This window comes from Cydia pomonella, chromosome 1 (assembly GCF_033807575.1).
Source record: "Cydia pomonella isolate Wapato2018A chromosome 1, ilCydPomo1, whole genome shotgun sequence".
Taxonomy (NCBI): domain Eukaryota; kingdom Metazoa; phylum Arthropoda; class Insecta; order Lepidoptera; family Tortricidae; genus Cydia; species Cydia pomonella.
In genome coordinates this window covers 24,979,853-25,001,477 of record NC_084703.1, presented here as the reverse complement: position 1 = coordinate 25,001,477, position 21,625 = coordinate 24,979,853, and the positions used below count along the sequence as shown (strand labels likewise).

General features: G+C 35.9%; 1 long non-coding RNA gene across 1 annotated transcript; it reads left to right on the top strand.

The window, feature by feature from the left end:
• Positions 1–13,061: 13,061 nt before the first annotated feature.
• LOC133518605 (uncharacterized) lies at positions 13,062–20,305 on the top strand. Its single transcript, XR_009799496.1, has 3 exons — positions 13,062–13,605; positions 13,757–13,878; positions 19,413–20,305. It is a non-coding gene; the product is annotated as an uncharacterized LOC133518605 (long non-coding RNA).
• Positions 20,306–21,625: the final 1,320 nt, after the last annotated feature.

Here is a 21,625-nt window from a genome sequence, read left to right as displayed (position 1 = left end):
ACATTGCACACTTCGATTTCGTATGGAAACAGCTCGTAAGACGTTGAAACAGAGTATCTTGAAGAATAAAGGGTTTTATCCTAGCATTCCTGTAAACTTCTGGATAATGTTACCCGTCTATTTTTAACCGACTTCAAAAAAAAGAGGTTATCAGTTTGACTCGTCTTTGTATGTATGTTTATCCGCGATTATCTTGCGTTTGGCTGAACCGATTTTGATGCGGTTTTCAGTAAAGTGTTTGTTACATACTGGAGATGGTTTTGGTATACATGGATGGTTTGAAAAACCATTAGGACTCGGTAGGTGGTGCGGCTATCGGTATATCGTCAAATTTGATTTGCTGAATCCATTTTAGATGAAATGATGGGTGGGAGTGGGAGCGAGAACGGGACCGGGAGCGGGAGTGGAAGTGAAAGTAAGGTCTATCATTTACATGTCTTTTTACTCGTATCTTGTCGATGCTTTTTGAGAGTTTACTTTTTCCGAAACATAATACCTATACCTTAGTTAGGTATTTACAAATCGTTTAGCACCGAAATGTCATATTTCGTCGTGATTATCATCGAGGTTGGCCATCGCCAACACGGCCAAAAGCGGGTAGACCGCCTAAAGCGGGTAGACCGCCTAAAGCGGGTAGGCGCCTATACATCGTTGTATGTTTTTTTATAACAGTATTGTGAATGTATACATGCGCCATCAACGAGTTTCAATTAGGGCCCAGCAATCCGCGCTATGCAGAGGACGCCTGGCTGTATGCCGTTAAAAATTTGTTCTCCAAATACTAAAAAATTACTAAATCTTCTAACTCCTATAGAAAGTGATGCCCAGGCAACTTGCTAGTTAATGGCTGGTTTGAGTATATGTTTGAGAGCAGGAAAAAATAATGAGCACGCGTTTTGTTATATCGGCTGAAACTCATTTTTCCTAAAACTACAAAAAATACGCCGATTTTCGATTCGCCAACAACGATTTCAGACGAGTTCTTTGGCCGAGTAACGATTGGAAGAATGTTATTACGCGTAATAGTCGTTTGCACGAGTAGTCGATACGCAGTACATTGATACACATATTTACTTTTCGTAGAATAATCATTTAGTAACTGTCACAACTTTCCGAGAAACTATTGGTCGAAACACAATTAAATTATAGTACATTACGATATAAGTGCGAAAAATAGGAAATTCGAAACGAGTGGCGATAAATTAAAACACGACCGAAGGGAGTGTTTTAAATCGACACGAGTTGCGAATTACCTATTCGCACATGTATCGTACAACGTTTTACAGTACATATGGCCCTTTAAATGTTCGACACAGTAACGTAATATGCTACTTCTCGCACTAGTGCTATAAAGTAGCCCCATATGTACTGTAAAAATTAAAATATTTCATTTAGTAACAACAAAAAGTTTACAATATGCAGGTTGGTGTCTCTTTTTAAGGTGGTTCGATTTTCATACAAAAAACAATCGCTATTTATTAATTAATTACACAATATTATTACATAAATAGTTGCGCATCTATCTACTTTCGAATATTCATTTGCGCTAAATTAATAGAAAAACTTTGTTTCATACAGAAATCATGCAATAATCAACGTTATATTTTTATAAATTTTACTCATGTGTGTGTGACAAATGTCGTGTACAAATACATTGCGGCGTTGCCACTCCATGCTTCGGACAGCCATCGGCGCGACGTTGCGATGTTTGACGCGTTTTTAGCTGACTCTGTCGACACTGACACTCAGTGTGACCAGGCGTACGATAATTGTCGTACATGTACGATAATTTGGGCCCCGGTATGACGTAATGTTCCAAAGAGCATTATGGTACACTAAAGTACTATAATTTCAGCCCTTGGATGATGCCACCTTAAAAGTCTAGTAATTTAAAGCAAAATATGACACTTTCTCTCAGAAATAGGCTAAAATTAGTATCTTTTGGGTGTTCGGCTCCTTGGTGTAAGTTTAAAGTTTAAAATGTCACAATTTCCTTTATACCGTTTGAGTCTATCCCAAAAATACACAAACATAAACAGATTTTTTGCGCAATTTAGACAAAAATTGTCTTTTTTTTATTATTAATTGGAAATTTACGCTTATTTTGCTAGATATTTTTAGGGGCTACATTTTTGATTGGCGTACGATATTTTTTTCAACGGTACAATAATATTGACACTCAAGTACGATAATTCTCTTCCGGCTTCCGCTCACCTGGCAACACTGCTGAAACTTGACAGGACCTGGGGGCCTACCGCGAAAACCTAAATTCGCAAATTGCGGGGATCTTTCTCTTTTACTCTCACTAAGACGTAATTAGAGTGACAGAGAAAAATGCTCGAAATTGACGAATTTCGATTTTCCCGGTAGCCGCCCTGGTGCTTGAGGTACTTGATAGAAAACAACACTGCCGCATGTTCTGAATTGTGATTTTATGTGTTTTTGGATTGAAAATGATAGCAACGTCTAAATCAAGGAAAAGTGTAACTGTAATTGGAGTCTACAAAAATGACCAATTCATAGAAAATATGACCTAGAAACTAGTTCACTTTTATAAAACTCAATTTTGCCCGAGATTGTATTTAGGCGAATACCTAAGGGAGCTAAGTGTATTGATCTTGAATAATTAGTTGGCTAATACATATATGACTCCAACATGATATGGACATTTACATCATAACTATTATACCTAGTTGGTTACTAAGTTCTGTTACTCGATTTCTTTCTTTCTTCCTAGCGTTGTCCCAGCATATTGCCACGGCTCAATGGAGCTTGGGGTCCGCTTTGACAACTAATCCCAAGATTTGGCGTAGGCACTAGTTTTTACGAAAGCCACTGCCATCTGACCTTCCAACCCAGAGGGTAAAACTAAGCCTTGTTGGGATTAGTCCAGTTTCCTCACGATGTTTTCCTTCACCGAAAAGCGACTGGTAAATATCAAATGATATCTGTTCTGAAGTTCTGTTTCTCGATTTGCAACCTCTTTATTTCCGTTAAAACAAATGCTACCGAAAAAATAAAAAATGACAATGTGGTGGATTTGTGAGCTATAATTATATACCACACATAACGCTTATCTCGTCGTATCTATAATGAATTGGGGCCTAAAAGAGAATCGTATTCCAATTTTTTGAAACGCTTGTATTACTTTCTATATTAACTAAAAGTTGAAGCGCTGGTGGCCTAGCGGTAAGAGCGTGCGACTTGCAATCCGGAGGTCGCGGGTTCAAACCCCGGCTCGTACCAATGAGTTTTTCGGAACTTATGTACGAAATATCATTCGATATTTACCAGTCGCTTTTCGGTGAAGGAAAACATCGTGAGGAAACCGGACTAATCCCAACAAGGCCTAGTTTACCCTCTGGGTTGGAAGGTCAGATGGCAATCGCTTTCGTAAAAACTAGTGCCTACGCCAAATCTTGGGATTAGTTGTCAAGCGGACCCCAGGCTCCCATGAGCCGTGGCAAAATGCCGGGACAACGCGAGGAAGAAGAAGATTAACTAAAAGTTGCCTTAAAATTCAGCTTTTATACTAAAAACGGCTTTAAATATGTTAAATTAACAAAATATATTTTGACAGATGCTTTCGCGCCCAAAACGCTCTTTGAAAATTGTGTGACGTCACAGTTTATGGTTTGACACATAACTACATACACACGTAGAAAATACGAACTGTCAACTGATATTTGTCATTTGTTGTTAATCGCCTAACTGTCAACAGTGTCAATCCGAGAGTTGTGACGTCATCAGAATCTTCAATGACGTTTCGAGTTTGGTTACGTGACGTGTGCCAAAAGATATTTTAAATTCAATATTTACAAAAATATGGTCATTACAGGTCCCCTAAAAGTAGTTTAACATGTTTTTATAATCCAAAAGATTTTTTTGGGATACAATTATGCCCTAAGATTTGTAGATGGAAACAACCCTATTGCGTTGCACAAATGTGGGCACCCGCCAAACATGATTTTGGGTGTGTCATACTTAGGGCTAACACAGATTCATTTCTGTGAAAAAGGTGTGAAAACCGGAAACTGGAAACCGTTCTCGAACCAATAGTGAAGCCCTTAAGCCACACCCAATAGGGTGTGGGTATTGGGGGGGGGGGGGTGGTTTTGAAATATCAAAACCAGCCATGGATCTTTGAACAGGACTCAGCTCCTGCACATAAGGCAAAAACAACTCAAGCCTGGTTTCGAAGGAACAAAATTGACTTTATTGCCCACGAAGACTGGCCGTCCTCCAGCCCGGACCTTAACCCCCTGGATTATGCCATATAGCAGGTTATTGAGGAGAAAGCCTGTGCTAAACCCCACACAAATCTTAACTCCCTCAAGCGGGCCATAGTTAAGACAGTGACGGAATTAGACATGACAATCGTGCCTGCCGCTATTGATGACTGGCCTTGTCGTTTTATGTAGATAAAGATTATTGCAGTAACAGAATTTAATAACCAACTAGGTAGAAAACAATGCAATACATAAACACATAAATTGGATATGATGTGATCCGTTGAATGAAATTGACAATAAATAAATAATTTTCTATCTCTAGGCATTGTGTGAAACTTCTAGTTGTGTCAAAATATCGGGAAATTAATAATATAAACAAACATGGTAAATATCTCATTTCTTTTTATAATGGTTATAAATAGAAGGCCATGCAATTTTGTAACTCACTGTAATTTAATTAAATGTATCGTAAAAAAAATGTTTTAATTCTACTGTAAAATAGTACCTACTTTTTTAAAGGCTGGGCAGTAAGGGATTGCTTTAGTTTTAGAACAAAACAGCGTTTTTTTTTGAAAAAAATACCAGAAAATCTGACTTACAAATTTGGACTTTCTTAGGTTCATTCTACTTAGAATTTTCTCCACCCTAGCAGTAAAAAAAGATATCCTAAAATATCCATACCATTACGTCACATTTTAGTGTGAAAGAAATTTCAATGTAAAACTATACAAATTTTCGGGTTTTTTTAGCATGAGGATTGATTATGCTAGTGATTCTGAGTTGGAAGAACCCAAAAATATCATGATGTGTGAGAATCAGATTTTTAATATTTTTATGGAAAACGCTCATATTTCTCATAAAATAATTTATTAATAATAGGTACTTGATAATACTGATAACAAAAAAAATTAATGAGTCTCGAACCCACATCCTCTTGCATGTATTTCCACGTACATACCGCAACGCTATTGAAGCCTACTCACGCTGTGTCAAATTGTCTACTACAAGGATCCCAGTAAGACTGTTTGAATGTGTGAGTGATACTTAGAAATAGAGTCAAGAAACATTCTGTCGACATTAAGGGGTAGTTTTTGTACAATGAAGTGTTCAATGTTTGTTGTAATAGTTCAATATTTATTTAAAGAGTGCGCTAAACATAATTTACAGTATAGAAATACCAAGACTACTCCACAAAAAAATTAAAACTCAAAATTTGCAATTGTGGCGCCATCTAGTGAGGTTTAAGCTTTGGGTAACCTAGTCGAACCACCTTAAGTAACGAAATACGTGTGTCAAGAGACACCTCTCTTCAATTATAATATAGCTTTATTGGTTCAAGGCGAAGGTGAAGAAGTTTATTTGGCATTAATATTCATTAGCAAAACTTCCCTCTTATTTATGGCTAGACTAGGACATGACCAACCTACACAAAAACTTGTAGTTTGATTCTGAAACATGGTTTTGATTCTTAAATTCTATACTTATTTTCATTTTCACTAACACAAATGACCATAAAATCTTATACCTTTAAACGAGCAATTATTGTATATATATTTGTATATTTCGGGGATCTCGGATCGGCTCTATCGGATTCGATGAAATTTGCTGTATGGGGGTTTTCTGGGAAAAAAAACACGCATTTTTGAGCAAGGCTCGGTCGCTCAGATATTAAAAACCTATATTGCATACATAGGTACCATGGCCCACACTGTGAACACATTGAGTACCGGGAACCCACTCGGCGGTTTCTCTGTCCGTAGTCGCTATCCTCTACAAAGCGGGAAAACGCTGGGATCAGCTACGAGCGTAGCGCTACGAAACCGTTGGTAGCGAATGTCTATCACTTAACGCGTATAATATTTTATTTCATCCTTTTTGAAGTCGGTTTTCTTTTTTTTTGTAAATAGTTCTTATGTCGAAAATAACGATGTATAAAAGGTGAAACGTTATTCGACTAAACATTCCTTAAACGAAGATTACTCTGGTAAATGAAAATCGTCCAATAATAGTTCTGTTAATTTACACAGAAGAGAACAGTACCCCTAGTGTAAATTTAGTCGATAGCGAAACGTGACGTACGCGTTTGCGTTAAGTCTCATTTTGTATGGGTTTTTGAACAGCGCGCCAAGCGGGACGTTTTGGAAAGTCAAAAATCTCATACAAAATGACACTTAACGCAAACGCGTACGTCACGTTTCGCTGTCGAAAATATTTACACTAGGGGTACTGTACCCCTAGTGTAACTTTGATCGACATCATAACGTGACGAACGCGTTTGCGTTAAGTCTCATTTTGTATAGGATTTTGAGGTTCCAAAACGTCCCGCTTGGCGCGCTCTTTCGAAATCCAATACAAAATGAGACTAAACGCAAACGCGTACGTCACGTTTGGAAATCGAATTTATTTACACTAGAGGTACTGAACTGTATGTGAACCAAGAGTCTGCGTAACGTTAGTCGACCAAAAGTTACATCTACAAATAAATCACTCTGCGAAACGATGTTCGGCGAATCGATAAGCTGCGAAATAATTGTCGGAGAATCATACCCTAAAATAATAATGGGTTTGATTTCTAAAAAATCACTTGACTAAAGGTGAGTGATAAATTGATAATCTTAAAATCTAATTATATTTTTACTTTAACAGTCTCTCATTTACATTCTCCCCATACATCCAGATTCCATCTGGAAGTACCCTAAAACATCTTTCAAAGATATGTTGGTTGTGGAGTAGTGATAATTTGCCAACAAGCCGCCACACCAGTAAGTGTGTCTTGATTGCGCGAGCGCGCGTCGAGAGCGAACGCGAGTAGGTACAGTTAGATTCTGCCATGACTTTTACTTTTATATTTCACTCTTCCGCTACTTCTCTTTTGCGTGGTCAGTTTTGTGAGTTGCGATACATTGTTTACTAATTTATTTTTAAAATAAATTGTGAATATACAACTTCGCTCAATCGACTGATCAGACAATTAAGTACTTTCCACACAAAGACTCCAGAAGCAGAATATAACAAAATTACTTGGTACAATATATGTACATATGTAGTTTTCAGGTGCCTCTCTTGTACCTAAAAAGATAAAATAAAAGATCGAATATAATTGATTGATAACTCTAACTAGATTTACAGACAACACACAATAGGGAAGAGTCGTGGATTATAAGGGGTTCCCTTATAATCCACGACTCTTCTCTTTCCGCACTGACTCTATCATATCGCTTGGCATTTCATAAAAAATACCTACCTGTTATTGATTTGTCCAGTTGTAGGTGGTACACTGCCTTATTACACAAAGCTATCACGGACCTTAAGTTGAAATTGAGTATCATTACTTTCATTACGTATAGATCCAACTTGATACATATGTTAATGTACCTACAAGGGTTTATTAGTTATGTACGTATTTAAAATTGAGTATCATTACTAATACTAGTAATTTGAAATTGAGTATCATTATTTTCATTACGTATAGATCCAACTTGATACATATGTTAATGTACCTACAAGGGTTTATTAGTTATGTACGTATTTAATTAAAACTTTCCTCCTTTTGGAATTATACACGTACACTTTTATTAGGGTGCATACATATGAAAAGGAGCAATCTAATTCCCAAGCTGTCGAGAACATGTTTACGGATGTGGTACCCACGGCTAGCGTCGGAACTCAAACTGTGTCACTAGCACACTTTCCAGTAGTGCCGTCCTGCTCGCGCACGCGCCGTGCTGCCGCGCGCCGCCGGCGCAGCTTCCCCGCGCAAACGGAAGTGCCATTTAAGGTCGGTTATGGTCAAGGTTATGGGTTATCGTTTACGTCTTTCACGTCAATTTTTAGACACGTAAACTTTAAACGAAATTATATATATTGGGGTGTGCTTACAAAACAAATATACTTGCGGATGGTAACGCAGCGCAGTAGTAGTTCTTGACTTTTCTTTACGGAACTATAGTAAACACCTCTATTTAATCCACAAAGCCTCTAAAATATGTATTTCACTGGCAAACGTTTACCATAAACAAGAGTCAAAGGCATTGTTTAAGTTTATTTAATTTCTGTCTGTTTTAAAAGAAATGGCACCATACTGTTGATGGCTAGGGAAAAAAACATAGTTTTAATTTACTGATTATCTTGAAATATTGATTTGTCATTAAACACGTCGAAAACATAAAACACATGCAACTTTTAAAGCGCAAAGCGGTAGAAATTAAACAGGCTTCAGTGAAATATGTATAAATAGGTACAATATGTCCTCTATTTTGTGCCGTTACATTAATCGTTGCGTATATACCCATTGGCCGCACCCTCTCTCAGTTTTCATTATTTTACATAGGTTAGTTTTGTTGGTATGTTATAACATGGGAACGGGATTCGATATTATTTATTTACCACCGTCATTTGCTACATCGTTTGCTACTTCATTTTTCATGTTGATATAAAATAAGTAGGACTAAGTAGGATATATAAGAGGACAGGTGGGAACACTACCATCCCCATCTACGACCTTGACGCCAGATGAAGACATGTACTTTATATACACCGTGTTTTTTTATTTATTTCCGTTAATTTCAAGGGTGCATTCCTGAGCTTAAATTAAGTAAGTCTCAAAGACACCGGTATTCTATTTAACTCCATTTCGGAGATAATCAATAATTTATTTTCATCTTACTAGGTCCTTACAAGCGTATACACTTACCTTAGGGCCTGTAACCACAACGCTATATGCAACATTTAATTACTTTATGCTTATTTAAATAAAAATGTAATTTTTTCTTTTTTAATTAATTATGCCATTTAGTTTCCTTAAAAGTACTTACCCATATTCCGGAGTTACCGGAATTCAATATAAACACGGTGTATAGATACTTATCATACACACGCAGAAAAACAAAAGTTGTGTCCTCTGTTTCCGTTCCTGGGGCCTATTTCTCGTACGTTACAAGTTCAGAAGTCTACAAGCTTACATTTAAAATTTCATTGTACCAGTGTGTTTTAATTCTGTTTCTCGTAGGAATGATTACTACAAGTGCTACAAGGCGGCTGTCTAAAGTTAGAAAATAGGTTTGTTTACACTTTATTGAATTTAAGTGACAATCAATCTCATCAACTCGTCCTCAACAAAATGGCTGACTGGTGTTTTCGGAATATACAAGCGTATAATAATACAAGTAGTAATGAAAAGCGTTTCTCAAAATTATCAATTACAAGTGTAAAATCAAACTCAGTATCGTCAGTCACTCTATGAATGTTTACAAGCTTCAGGGTGGGTCAGTTTTTTTTTATAATACGGGTGAATTCGTTACAAAATTATTATGTTATTGGTCATTTACTGGTTCTTTCCCAATTATAATAATTTCATAGGAATGAGTTTACTGTTTTTTTTTGGAGAATAAAAGCTAAATTTAAATAATATTACTGATTTTAACGAAGTGCATTCAAAACTTACACGTTTGAGATCTTAAAAATGCAATATCTTCATTTATTTATTAATCGATTTTTACCAAAAACGCATATTAGCAGTTTATAGAGACTCCTCATTATTTCGTGATAAGTCACAAGCTACAAGTATAAAGTACAGCTTTTGAGAAACGATATTACTATTTTAGTATATAATATCTACTAGTGTTTGTCAACTTGTGAAACAACAACACTTGTGAAAACTCTTTTATCCCCGCTCTTGTAACAATTATACATTTACGTGAAACGGAAACTTGTAAAAAATATTGAAATACAAGCGTTACCATAGATACACACTTGTATTACAAGACTTGTAACGTACGAGAAATAGGCCCCTGGTGTGACTAGGGAATGCAATCGCGATCTCTCGAGATCTCGAGTAAATTTTTAAGGTACCATCTCGTCAGCAGGAAATCTTCTCTTCGATCTTTGCAATCTTGGTCGAGATCTCAATGAATATTTTAGAGATCTCGAACGAGATTGAAACATCGACTCGTGTGAATTACTTAATTTGTTTTGAGTAATATTTTTCAGCGTAGATTCATATTATTCAGGCATTATTACTTCATTGTGCTCGACAGGCTTTTACTGTCGATAAGAGCGCTGTGGTGCACCCTATGCGGAATCGGGTGGAGCGTATCCATAATTTTTTGGCTAGCCTAACCTAACCTAGCAAATATACCTAACAAACAGTAAGTACCCTGAATAGGATACCTTTTTAGGGTTCCGTACACTCCTCATATACACTAAATACTACATTTTTAGAAAATTTTGATCAAAATAACTAAATAATAATTACTTTGTCTTATCTCGATCTCGTCTCCGAGTCGTCGTCGAGTGGATTCAGTCGTCGGACTTCGGACTGTCAACATCTCCTGAGGCTGCCTCGTAGAGAGGCGAAACACGTGTCGAGTTTTGTATTTTCGGTGGGGGGTTGTTATATTTATTTTTGCGTTAGGAGGGTGGAAACATTAATAGCATGTAAAAATACTCAAGTATAACGGGTTAGCACTGATTTTGACCAGCACGTTATCTTTTCGCGGATAAGTAAAGTAATATTTTTTGTTTTAGTTGCAGCATTCTGCACAGACGCCAAACGAAAAGTAAAAATGTATCGGTACCTCTAGTGTAAATTTATACGATAGCTAGGTTACAACCTCATAGGGTTACAATACATGCCTTCCTAAGTAGGTACTTCTTTTTGACATTAGTGGTCCACAGGGACAGAGAGTATGCATTGCAGTCTCCTCGGACTCCTGGTAGAACCTGCATGTCGCATCTTGTTTCTTTCCAATTTGAAAGATGTGTTTGTTCAACTTACAGTGTTCAGTCAATATTCTGGTCACCACGCAGGTTTTGTGTCTTTTGAGCCCTAAAACCTCCTTAGCAGTTTTGCTGTTGAACCCTTTGATTAGAGCTTTCGAGAGTTCTTGTCCTTTGACGAACTTCCACCAATCGATTGCTCTAGTTTTTTTATAAGTTGCTGAGCAGAGAACATGCATCCCGTTGTGTGATTCCACAGGAACGGTTCTGGGCCGACCAGGGGTGTGTCTTCGCCCTTTCTTGCAAGTTCGTCTGTTTCTTCGTTTCCGTTAATGTCGAAGAGCCCTGGTATCCATCTAAGTATGACTATGTTGGAGTTAGCCAGTGCATTTAGGTTTGTTTTACAGTTCTGGACTAGTTTTTACTACATATTTGCATTTACTTGATGAATAGGATGTTGGGAATACTAGTATTTTATAATTTGGGGATATAATTGACAAGTTTTACTAGTACCTAGTAAATCGTATTCAAATCATAGTTTGATACGATTTTATCTGTTCGAGAAATTAGGTTATTTTTAGGTTGTTAAGAATATTATTGCGCTGTGCACTATAGAGCCTCATCCCTGAGTCCCGACAGGTCTTGGGCTTAAGGCCGCATTCACATGTAGAATCCATATACATATGTTGAATCAAGCCACGTGGGCTGTAAAAATCCAATATGCTTTGAAACATGTGTGGTCAAGGTTCCATCTGAGGAAGGTTAAGTTCAAGATTGCTTTAAATGGCAGCAGCGGATACACAGTCATATTGTTATAATTATTGAGTAGCCGGAGAGAGGTGACCTTTTACATACTCATATCCGATCCATATTCAGTTAGTCTGTCTTTCCTTTAAAAGAGGTTTTACTTTTGACCCGTAATTTAAAAAGAACGTGCATTTGGAATTATGTGAATTAATTTATAAGAAAGGAGGAACAAACCAGACAGCGGGTAAAACCAGATAGCTGTCTATTTCACATTCTATTTCATATTCAGCACATCAAAGGACGCTCTCGTAGCAATGAAAATTTCACTTTATTTTTAACATCCTTATACTAAGTCATGAGTCGTAAAAGACACTAGTACAGTCAGCATAAAAAGTAGCGGATCAAACAAGGTTTCAAAAGTATCTATCATTCTGTAACAGCTTGACAAAAGTTGATGGTTCTATATGTAGAACAATTTAGACTGTAAAAGATATACTTTTGAAGGTAAATATTAGAGAATTATCTATATTTGAAAAAGTTATACGGAATATCAGATACTTTTGGCGCGTTGTTTCATCCGCTACTATTGATTCTGACTGTACCTGTCTTTACTCTACTGTACTAGTACTCAAACTGAAAAGTAGAGAGTTTAACTAATATAAATTTTGGTTTCCTGATCCATCCGCGCCGCGTAAATTTGTTAAATTGTAGTAGTTGTTGATTTATCTCATTAATTATTTGATCTCATTAAGTTTGTGTCAAATGATGTCAATTACTTGCTGATTTTTACATTAAACTATTTTAAATATATTTTAATTTAAATAACTATCCGGTATCATCTGCACTATTACAAAACACATTGAACACGTAAATGTTTATCGATGCACGTATAAAAAAAAAAGCGGCCAAGGGCGAGTCGGACTCGCCCATGAAGGGTTCCGTACCATTTATGACGTATTAAAAAAACTACTTACTAGATCTGGTTCAAACTAATTTTCGTTGGAAGTTTGCATGGTAATGTATATCATATATTTTTTTTAGATTTTTCATTCCGTTATTTTAGAAGTTACAGGGGGGGGGACACATTTTTTTTTCACTTTGGAAGTGTCTCTCGCGCAAACTATTCAGTTTAGAAAAAAATGATATTAGAAACCTAAATATCATTTTTGAAGACCTATCCTTAGATACCCCACACGTATAGGTATGATGAAAAAAAATTTTTTTTTTAATTTTTATGACGTATTAAAAAAAAACTACTAACTAGATCTCGTTCGAACCAATTTTCGGTGGAAGTTTGCATGGCAATGTATATCATGTATTTTTTCTAGATTTTTAATTCTGTTATTTTAGAAGTTACGGGGGGGGGGGGGGACACTTTTTACCACTTTGGAAGTGTCTCTCGCGCAAACTATTCAGTTTGGAAAAAAATGATATTAGAAACCTCAATATCATTTTTAAAGACCTATCCATAGATACCCCACACGTATGGGTTTGATGAAAAAAGATTTTTTGAGTTTCAGTTCTAAGTATGGGGAACCCCCAAAATTTTGTTTTATTTTTTATTTTTGTGTAAACATCATAATGCGGTTCATAGAATACATCTACTTACCAAGTTTGAACAGTATAGCTTTTATAGTTTCGGAAAAAAGTGGCTGTGACAGAATCGGACAGACAGACGGACATGACGAATCTATAAGGGTTCCGTTTTTTGCCATTTGGCTACGGAACCCTAAAAAGGAAACATGAAACAACTAAACTGGGAAACAATTTTACCTATTTTGATATATATTTTTTTGTAGGTGTGTATTCATTTTGTGACCTAAAATCACAGTCTATGTTTCAGAGGTTACGTCGTTCCGTCCAAGTTGCTAGCGTCAGCGGTCTTCAAATGACTAAGAGCACGCTGTAGGTAAGTAGCTGATTTTTTTAATTAACTTTAATATATGTAGGTAGTAGGCATACTTACATATATAGGTACCTAAGCACCCATTATACTATTTAAAAAATCTAAGTTGACGAGTAGGGTACATATTTTGACTAAACATATTTCTACTTTCCAGATGATACAATGTCAAATACTTAAGAAAATCAGAAACATAGAAAGCAGAGTACTTACTTATAATCTTATAAACATGGGAAACTCACAATCCAGTTCCAGCTAGGAAATGTTTTATTCGTGTTGGTATGTAAGTGTAATATACCGAATTATTTTGATAAATTTGTGTAAGCAGCTGTAGAACTCCGAAGGTAATTTTTGTGACCAGAAGAGCTGGCATAATTGCGTAATGGCGTAAAAACAAATCTTACTCGTATGTAGCGGTTACGTATATGTATAGTAGGTAGGAAAAGCGCCGTAGCCTGTGTCTCGCGCTCGTCTTAAGGTCACGCGCAAGTTCAAGTATGAAGGGCAAGGCGCGGCGGCGGCGCACGCTTATTATCGGCCGCCATTTCACCTGATCCCCGCGCATGTTCTAAAGGTTACACTGACCTTTCCTTTACTTATTTGGGAGTACATCTTCTGCTTTTACTGATTCTCATTCTCACACTTAAACCGAAGTTTTCGAATTTTATTTAAAGCTCCACACAACCATTACCTATCTACCTAATCTAATAAGTATCTTACCTATATTTCTACTACTAGACTGGGTTGGGGTACCTCAAGCCAAGCCTGCCTCCCCCCCCCCCCCCCCCACCTTTTTCCATATACATCAATACCGTCTCTAAACTCCCCCAAACCTAATATCTAGTCATTATTTGCAGATGATACACCAATATATATATACCTCCTTCCCGGGTATTGAAAGAGTTTACCGGGTCATTCTCTGAGAATGTCTGCGGTTGCGTCTAATTGCCACGAGTATTTTCATACATTTTGTATGGGTCACGGCAATTAGATCGCAGACATATTTTTTGAGAATGACCCTACCGCTTTCTGCAGAATGCATCCAATGTGGAAATAAAACCCGTCAAAAGCCTGGAAATTATCTTCTCCTGTACCTATAGTTGTGCCGTTCTCGAGAATGTTCTCCATTTGTATGGGGAAACTTCTCGCGCGAGGTCATTCCCCTTAGTAAATGGAGAACATTCTCGAGAATGGCACAACTATACCTGTACCTACGATAAACTGTTATCTGCGATCCCTAATGTCACGTTATGTTGCCAAATTAAAAGTCTTCAAATATTGCATAACAAATTTCTTAGAATAATCAATCAATAAGGCACTATGGCTGGCTGGTGTACACCCCAGAGGAAGCCGAGGCTGAGGCATGTCTTAGGTCATTCTTCCATTCATATCATTCCCTTACCGATTTTTATTTGTATTAATTTTGACCACGTCGTAATAAATTATGAAATTTAATTGAAATACAAGCCCAAGCTCCTCACTCGAATAGACATCTCTTTTGGTCTGTGGTGCATCACAATACTGGCTGACGTGTCAACGTCATTCCGACAGCAAAATTTTCCTTCTGCATTACGGAAGCCTAAATCTTATTTGTAAATTCTATTGTAATTAAACATTGTAAATATTCTCTGATTATATTCATATATTCATATATTCATCGAACTCCGCGTATCATTTACCATAGCAATAGTGCTCTAGTCAAGTTCACTAAAGGTCCTTTGATTACAAAATTATAGCCATTTGAATTTTAGCTATCAGGGGAATAATAAAATTTACAAGGGAAATGAAAAAACCAATACCGAGGGTATGATAGTGAAGCTCTGGACACAACTTTTATTGATTTATTTTAATTTTAAGCAAAACTACATTAATACATGGAAATCATACCAAAAAAGAGGTGTTGTCTTACATCAAATGAGGTAGTTCTGTTTTTTATACATATTGGCAGTGATGAAATAGTAATGACAAATCCAAGTTTTTGACCTCGAAAGCCTTTCGGATCATTGTATGTATAATATACAGTACAGCGAGGGAAATTGTTATAACTCGTATCTCTTGTATATCTTTGATGAATTAGGCTGGTCCTCTGAATCCACAGCACTCCTTTTGGGACCAGCGTGTGTGGTAGCATTTCTTCGTCAACCTGATCAGGCCGGTCGAAATTATCATTTGATGGTGGATTATCTATGAATAGTTTTTCAATGTCGGCACACATTTCCGGTCCTGTATATTCTCGCACGATTGACCATTGCTGTAGTTGCAAACAGCTGAGCATTTGAGTCCGGCTTTCCTGCAACCACAGCTACTGGTACAACCTTTTTTTAATTACAGTTAGTTCAAAATTTTATAAACTTTTGAGAAGCAGTATCTTATGAACTATTTGGCTTACTAAGACTTAATTATAGTCAATTAATTGTAAATATTATCTTCTTAAAAGTGTGCTTAGTGACTTTTGCCGTAACTCCCAGATTTTTGTGGAAAAAAATACAACTGAAAAAAGTCCTAAAATTTAATCGATTTTCATGTACTTTTCAATGATCCAAAGGGCTTTTGAGGTCGAAAACTTGTATTTGTTAATACAATTTCATCACTACCAACATATTAAAAAAAAGCGGCCAAGTGCGAGTCGGACTCGCGCATGAAGGGTTCCGTCCCATTTAAGACGTATTAAAAAAAATCTACTTACTAGATCTTGTTCAACAAGCGCTGGTGGCCTAGCGGTAAGAGCGTGCGACTTGCAATCCGGAGGTCGCGGGTTCAAACCCCGGCTCGTACCAATGAGTTTTTCGGAACTAATGTACGAAATATCAGCTGATATTTACCAGTCGCTTTTCGGTGAAGGAAAACATCGTGAGGAAACCGGACTAATCCCAACAAGGTCTAGTTTACCCTCTGGATTGGAAGGTCAGATGGCAGTCGCTTTCGTAAAAACTAGTACCTACGCCAAAACCTTGGGATTAGTTGTCAAGCGGACCCCAGGCTCCCATGAGCCGTGGCAAAATGCCGGGACAACGCGAGGAAGAAGAAGTTCAACATTTTACCACTTTGGACACATTTTACCACTTTGGAAGTGTCTCTCGCGCAAACTATTCAGTTTAGAAAAAAATGATATTAGAAACCTCAATATCATTTTTAAAGACCTATCCATAGATACCTCACACGTATAGGTTTGATGAAAAAAGATTTTTTGAGTTTCAGTTCTAAGTATGGGGAACCCCCAAAATTTATTGGTTTTTTTCTATTTTTATGTTAACATCATAATGCGGTTCATAGAATACATCTACTTACCAAGTTTGAACAGTATAGCTTTTATAGTTTCGGAAAAAAGTGGCTGTGACAGAATCGGACAGACAGACGGACACGACGAATCTATAAGGGTTCCGTTTTTTGCCATTTGGCTACGGAACCCTAAAAACCAAACTACCTCATTTGATGTTAGGTAAAATGTATGGGCTACATCAAATACAAGGACTATAATCTGCCAGCAATATAATAACTAATCTGCTAATTCGACTAAATACAATACTTGTTTTCGATGCATTACTTGGTTATTTCGGGGTAGTTTGGTCAAAACAAGGGCGACGCACCAAAGTACTGAGGTTTCGACCCTTTACACTTTCTTAACTAATTATTTATAACATTAAATAAAATAGGAATCTTGTCCTAGTTAAAATGCGTGGAAAAATAATGAAAAAAAACTCGTCTGAAATTTTTATGCCTGTTTTAGCTTTTAAGCTTAACTACCTACTGAAATCTAACACAAACGAAACATGTAACTTACAGCATACTATGGGTAGGTACACGTATTCCAGAATTTTATTCGCATTATAGTAACTATTAAACAGACAACTAGCTGCAAACCACATTTTATAAGATTAGGAGTTAATTAGTTAGTTAGTCAATAAAAATTAAAAACTCCCGCCGTAAACTAGATTTAATTCAGCTGGAATCAAAAGTATACATTTTACCATCAACAAATTCAATAAAAATTAAAAACTCCCGCCGTAAACTAGATTTAATTCAGCTGGAATCAAAAATATACATTTTCAAAAAATGCCCTATACCTAGTACACATATATACAAATTTATAACCAAATCCCTATTTTCATCACATTAGAAAAAAAAATGCTATTTATTTGAAACGAAATTGATGCGTCATTTAACCCATTTAATAAATAAAGCAATATTCAATAGCTGAATTCATAGGAGAGAAAGAAACATTCATATTTATTACATTAACCATTGAAGCACTGGCACGTGGCACTCACACATCATACCTACTTTATTAATTAAAATAATGTGGCACCGTGCGAAGTGCATGGTGAGGGTAAGTAAAGCGATCGCAGCACATGCGGTGGTATAAATTGTATGGTGTAACTAACGTTTTTTATTTGATAATTATTAACACTCCGTGTAAATCGCTGTGTAAATACCACATATTATGTGATCTTTTTGTAGAAGATAAGAATGAGTATATAGACCATCGAGGATTTTTTACACCAATTTTGTACACCAATGAAAGAGAGATTTCAGCAAACATTGTGTTGCTATATCTTAAACGGATTGGGAAGCGTTTTCGATTAAAGCTGTTAGCCAGCGTGATTTATTCCGTCTTCATTAGTACATATCGTATATTTCAACCAATTTACACAAAATCTTAACAAATTATACACCTTCTTCAAGAATCACTCTATTCCGTAGAGTAGTTTTCATTGCCATTATAATGATGTTTACTTAATTCTCGCTTAATAGCAGTGATTGTACAGTCAGCATCAAAAGTAGCGGATCAAGTTTCAAAAGTATCTACCATTCTGTAACAGCTCAACAAAATGTGGTGGTTCTCTATGTAGAACAATTAAGACGTTAAAAGATATACTTTTGATAGAAATTTTAGAGATTTTTCAATATTTGGAAAAGTTCTCCGGAATATCAGATACTTTTGGCGCGTTGTTTCATCCGTTACTATTGATGCTGACCCTACAACCTATAAATTGTCAAACTATTACCGCTATAAAAAGAAAACTATATTCCTATTAGAGGTATAGTTTCCATGTCGCTTTTGTTTTTACCGCTATATATAGATTATTTACAATATTAAATACCTTTATTAAATACCGCTATTCATTGCAGTTGAAAGGTAAGATGTCAATCATACACAACAAATAGGTGTAATATTGTAACGTCACGCGATAACATTCTGCATAGCTGGATGAAGTGTCTACTATCATTAGGTACTGGATAAAAAAAAATGCGACGTATGTCATACATACAGCAAAGCACAACATATTCGAAGAAACAAATAAAGGAGTGTATTGACATTGTCATGTATTACCGGTTATGGTTTTTAAGGGTAACATGTCAAATACAGGTATTGTTGTCTAAAGGCAAAATCGTTAATAGACATGAATACCGTTATTGATTATACCGGTAATCAAAGCTTTAGTGATATAAATAGCGAAATACAATTATAACCGGTTATATCTAATTTAAAACCGGTAGTCAGAATACCGGTAACGATCCCTGCTTAATAGTTGTGACAAAATAGCCTATAGTTGCATCTTGCAACTGCTGTGTGGTACTTTCATCGTGCACGGTCCCAATATTGTTATTAGATTGTACTATTTAATATTAAGCATGTATCTTCAAATATTTAAAATTTAATAATGATTTATTTGCTATACCCTATTCAGGGTCCCATGTGATACCATATGATATTTATAGGAATTAAATATGTACATGGCTTGCAAGAAATAAATACTAAATACTTTTTTGAAAATTTACCGTTTGAAGAATGATCCTTTCATTGTATCCAGATAACATCTCACTGGCCCTAATTCGCGAGGCCGAAATACGGGCCACACACGACCTTCCCTAGGACTTGGGGCCTTAAACTGACAACACCTAAGACTTATTATGTCAATAACGGTAATTACATAAGTTCGACCATCCTGCTGCTATATCATCATATTTAGGTACCAAATAGGTACTTACATTTTCTTATTACTCCGGTGTCTAACGTTACTCGAATATAAAGAACACTTATACTTCTCATTGTATTACTTACTTATGGGATACTTACTTATTACACCGAAGTGTGCGTAGTGGATGCTCCCGACACTTTCGCCTCGCTGGCTCGCACCCGCAACTCATAGATTTTTGCGGCCTTTTAACCGACAGCAATTACCTATACCGATTTTTCAGAGTATTTCGCCATTCTTGCTTAGCAAAAAACACATACCTAATAATGCCTATTTATTTGTATTTTGTATAATTCCCATTTGATAGTTTCCTGTGATAAATATTGAGAATGCATGCATACCCTGTTCCTCGGGCTGTTTACTACCCAGGGTATTGAGGTATAGTACTAGAGTCACATGTAACGAAAATTAAAAAAATAATAAAAATGAAAAATTGGAAACAAAATCCCACTAGTTGCCACCAACTTGGTTTAGTGGTAACTACTGGGAATGTTATTCCCAGTAAAGTAAGATTTTTTTACCAAAATTTTGTTAAGTTCAATATTACTAAAAACAGTAGGTATATTACCTACAATGCGCTTATGAACGTCAAATAAAGCTACACTGGCTCTAACCCTACATCTCTGACCCGAGAAGATTTAAATCCCCCACTCCCCCATAGACAGAGAGAGAGATAGAGTTGTTTAATCAATAATTTATTAAAAGTTGAATTAAATATAAGAACAAACAAAAGTCAAGTCGTTTACGATTAAAGAACTTTATGTGGTTTAAAAGTGTTATATTGTTACAAATATAACACTTTTAAACTTGTTATATCGTTACCTATATATAGTTACAAAATGATCTAATAAACGTTTACTCGAACACATGTCACACTATTACATTTATTCGATTATTTAGTGTATATTAGTCCTATAACAGCTACGACATTTCTAAAATGCCATGTCAGTTAATCACATAGCATTTTACGTCGGAAAAATATATTGTTTATAAATTTTCGGGCGTAAACTGTGATTATTACTCAATATTATGTCGAGAAAAAGTAATAGTATTGTCAACAGCAACAACAACTTAATTTAAAATACTGTTTTAGACCTATCACACAGTATAAAGTAGCAGTGTTCTAAAATCTTTCATATTGACCGGCTATCAATGTGGAGACAGTTAAAATAATAGTGGTTCCGTATAATATTTTATATTAATATACGATGACCACGATAGTAGATGAAATATAACTATTTTAACGGATTATATCGCGTATAATGAATTTAAAATGCATCACGACGTTTCAAAACATTAATAGCGTTGTGGTTCATTCCCGTTAACCAAAAAATTACAATATGCAAAACTACTCAGATACAACAATAATGAACAAATAGTACATTGTTTATTAAGGGCGGTAAACAAAGGCGAAGGATTAAATAACACGAGTCGTAATTCCTGTATAGCCCATGGCAAGCACAATGTTTTTCATCACTTGCGAGGGAAAATAATAACACTTTTCTGTCTAATTTCGGACGTATATTACAGCCCCAAATTTAGGATTTACGAACCGCATCGCCTACGTGAGATACTTAATACTTTTTACAAGCAAGTGTGATGAAAATTTATAAATTGCTGTAAAAAGGCCGGATATACATGGAAAATAGGTTCATAAAGCTAATTATTCATTACAAATATTTTAGTAAGTAACACTACTATAGGTACTGAAATGATAGACGAAGATTAAAAAGTGCGATTTACGGCACACATCTATTGCTTCAGTAAATTTCCTTTTCCAAAGTTGGTCCTTTTGACTCACTAAGAACTCTTTCAGTGTCACCTTATTCAAAATGTTGTCTTAGAAAAAGTTTTGTTGATGTAGTAACGTTTGGTGTCATTTTGATGCTTGATTTATTTCTGTTAAACTATAATTTTCAACTGATTTCATTTTTAAAAGAGGAGGTTCTAAATTGAGTTTTATGTTTTTTTGTTGACCGATTTTGAAACATATTCTTTGATCGAAAGTATCCATACAGCATCGATTGAGAGTATATAACGTATACATT